Source organism: Mustelus asterias, chromosome 28 (genome assembly GCF_964213995.1).
Source record: "Mustelus asterias chromosome 28, sMusAst1.hap1.1, whole genome shotgun sequence".
Lineage (NCBI taxonomy): Eukaryota > Metazoa > Chordata > Chondrichthyes > Carcharhiniformes > Triakidae > Mustelus > Mustelus asterias.
The window spans coordinates 8,715,975-8,719,902 of record NC_135828.1 but is presented as its reverse complement, the minus strand read 5'-3'; the positions used below and the strand labels follow the sequence as shown (position 1 = coordinate 8,719,902).

Here is a 3,928-nt window from a genome sequence, read left to right as displayed (position 1 = left end):
GACTGTGTGCTTAATCCTAACCATATGCAACTGGTACTGAAGCACCAGAGTGCGACATGACCGATGTGTATAGTTTGAACAGAATCGTACTCTTTGTTACAGAAATATGGAAATGTTTGTGTTGCGGGAAATTCTTCCAGGTGGCCTGATTAATTTTTCATTAAACATTTCATTTCACAAAGACAAATAAAAAAAGTTCATTCAGTTCAATGCAATTCTTCAATTAAACTAGTTTTATTAAAACATTTAGAATCAAAAACATTACAAATTAACAATATTCAGATTCAGACAAACATACAATTAAGACAAATTTCTTTCGGCTGAAAGGGAGATCTCTGATTTCAGCTGCACTGCAAATTAGCAATGAGGCATTCTCGAAAGATCTCAGATCTCATGCCAAAGAATGGTTATACTTTTTGCAATCAGATTATACAGCCCAGCACTTAATTAAAAAGCAATTTCATTCATTCACTGTTCTGTCAACCTAACAATGGCATGTCCTTCAATCAATTATAGTTTGACACCTTCAAATATTGACCTGTCATTCGTCTGTTTTACGCAAGTTCTCTCCCAAAAATGGCTTCTTATAATTCAACATTTCTCTAACTAGTTTAAACCAGCTCTAAAACCAAATGAAGACGCCTTTATCTTTTGGTATTATCACCCGGCCTGGGTAATTTACTTTGTTGCTCAATTTGTGCCTGACTTTTGCAGATATCTTTCATGAATACATTTTACCGACATGTTACAAATTCATTCCTTAGAGACATTATTAAGATGTTACTTAAATATTTTGTATTATTCTCAAACCACTTACTAAAACATTAGCCGCTAATTATCTTCACATGGGACATTTAGAATTAATCAGAATTCTCAACTACAGTTTATAATCCTACAGTGCAGAAGGAGGCCACTCGGCCCATCGATTCTGCACCAGCCACAATCCCACCCAGGCCCTACTCCCGTGACCCTATACATTTACCCCAGTTCGCCCCCCCCCCGACACTAAGGGGCAATTTTTAGCACGGCCAATCCACCTAACCCGCACATCTTTGGAGTGTGGGAGGAAACCGGAGCACCCGGAGGAAACCCACGCAGATACGGGGAGAATGTGCAAACTCCGCACAGACAGTGAGCCAAGCCGAGAATCAAACCTGGGTCCCTGGCGCTGTGAGGCAGCAGTGCTAACCGCTGTGCCACTGTGCCGCCCCATGTTCTAATGTTCTACTTGCTGAATGGAAGGATGTGAGAGTGCACCTTGATCTCTGGAGGAAATGAGAATTTCATTTCACTTTTGTGTTGTGACAGTCTGAAATGTTTTCTAATGTCTCCTTTAGATATTTTATGAATAAAGTATGTTTTTGCAAAATGTGATATCAGGAAATGGCTAAAAGCATTGGATATTGCAAAGGCAATGGGCCTGATAATATTCTGATAATAGCAAAGATCAAAAGCTAGTGTTACCACAGTCCCAGATGACTATAGGCTGCTTTCCCCTTTGTGGGAGAGAGCATGACTGGTGGTGATTTAACCTGGGGGTCACCATACCTCAGGCGAGGGGCAAGGTTGAGAAGGTGGGGCTTTCTGGCAATAGTACTGAAAGCTCGTGCTCCAGAACTTGCCACACCCCTAGCCACGCTGTTCCAGTACAGCTACGACACTCGCATCTACCCAGAAATGTCAAAATCTTTTTTCTTATTCATTCAAGGGATGCGGGCATTGTTGGCTAAGCCAGCATTTACTGCCCACCCCCAACTGCCCTCAAGAAGCTGGTGGTGGCGGTGAGCTGCCTTCTTGAACTGCTACAGTCCATGTGGCGTAGGTACACCCACAGTGCTGTTAGGGAGGGAGTTCCAGGATTTTGACTCAGCGACAGTGAAGAAATGGCCGATATATTTCCAAGTCAGGATGGTGAAGGGCTTGGAGGGGGAACTTGCTGGTGGTGGTGTTCCCATGTATCTGCTGCCCTTGCCCTTCCAGATGGCTGTGGTTTTAGAAGGTGGTGTGAAAGGAGCACTATTGAGTTGCTGCAGTGCATCTTGGATGCCCTGTCCACAAAAAGCAGGCCAAATCCACCCCAGCCAATTACTACATCATCGGTCTATTCTCGATAATCAGCAAACTGAGAGATGCCAATAAACTGTGCCAGGGCCACTCAGCTCCTAACCCCATTACAGCCTTGGTCCAAACATGGACAAAATAGCAGAATTCAAGAGGTGAGAGTGACTGTCCTTGACATCACGCAGCTTTTGAACGAGTGTGGCATTCAGGGCAAAATTGAAATCAGTGGGAATCAGGGAAAAATCTCCATTGATGGGAACCAGACCGAGAGCAAAGGACAATAAAATACTGCGGCTGCTGGAAACCTGAAATAAAAACAGAAAATGTTGAATGAACTCAGCAGGTCGGGCAGCATCTATGGGGAGAGAAACAGAGTTAACATTTTAAGTCCAATATCATTCTTCTTCGGAGCTAAAGAGGAATAGAAATGTAATTAATTATATAGTCGGGGAGGTGGGTGGGGCAGAATGGATGGTCAGAGCTAAGGAGAGATTGACAAAGATGGTCACAGACACAAGGCAAAGTTTATTTATTTGTTAGTGTCACAAGTAGGCTTGCATTAACACTGCAATGAAACTACTGTGAGAATCCCCTAGTCGCCACACTCCGGCGCCTGTTCGGGTACACTGAGGGAGAATTTGGCATGGCCAATCCACCTAACCAGCACATCTTTCACTCTGTGGGAGGAGACCGGAGCACCCGGAGGAAACCCACGCAGACACGGGGAGAACGTGCAGACTCCGTACGGCCATACTAGTCTGAAAAGGCTCGATCTCATCTGATCTTGGAGGCTAAACAGACGCAGGCCTGATTAGTACTTGGACGGGAGACCGCCTGGGAATACCAGGTGCAGTAGGCTTTCTGGGTTAGCACTTGTGGTTAGCACTGCTGCCGCACAGCGCCAGAGACCCGGGCTTGATTCCCGGTTTGGGTCACTGTCTGTGTGGAGGTTACACGTTCTCCCCGTGTCTACGTGGGTTTCCTCCGGGTGCTCTGGTTTCCTCCCACAGACTGAAAGATCTGCTGGTTAGGGTGCATTGGCCACGCTAAATTCTCCCTCAGTGTACCTGAACAGGTGCCGGAGTGTGCGACTTGGGGATTTTCACAGTAACTTCATTGCAGTGTTAATGTAAGCCTACTTCTGACTAATAAATAAACTTTAAGACAGTGACCCAAGCTGGGAATTGAACCCGGGTCCCTGGCGCTGTGAGGCAGCAGTGCTAACCACCGTGCCACCCTAGGGGGTGTTAATGGTACCTTTATGGACTAAAGAAGGTGCTTATAGTGGCTTGAAGGTAAGAATGTATTGATAGGAGAACAAAGGTCGGTACTCAATGAGAGCAAAACTGAAGAACAAGTGAAAGATGGCTCAGTTGGGGAGGTGAAACTGTTTTCATTGGAATGGAACTTCAGTTGGATTCCACAGTAATGAGAGAAGGAGACATTGGCTGTGGAAGTGAGTTTAGGTAAACACCTTGTCAAACACCAAGAGGGAAATGGAAAGCGATGAAAATGAACAGAGTAAAAGAAACAAATAGGAATCGCGTCGAGGAGAGGAGGAAGCACTTCTCCAAGGTTGGTATTCCTGGAAAAGAAACAGCAGTGAATTAAACACTCAAATGAAAGTAAAATACTGCAGCTGCTGAAAATCTGAAATAAAGACGGAAAATGCTGAATAATTTCAGCGGCGTGTGTGGAGAGAGAAACAGAGTTAACGTTCTGAGACCTTGCGACTCTTCTTCAGAGCTGAAGAGGGATTGAAATGTAATGAATGATATATTTGGTGACGGGGTTAGGGCAGGATAGAAGGTCAGGCAACAATCAGCTCAGATTCACTGCGCATCCGGGGATTTCCCGGGGATTTCCC

The 3,928-nt window shown here is 45.0% G+C and overlaps 1 pseudogene; it reads left to right on the top strand.

Moving 5' to 3' along the window:
• The first annotated feature begins 2,801 nt into the window (after window positions 1–2,801).
• LOC144480363 (5S ribosomal RNA) lies at window positions 2,802–2,920 on the top strand (annotated as a pseudogene).
• Window positions 2,921–3,928: the final 1,008 nt, after the last annotated feature.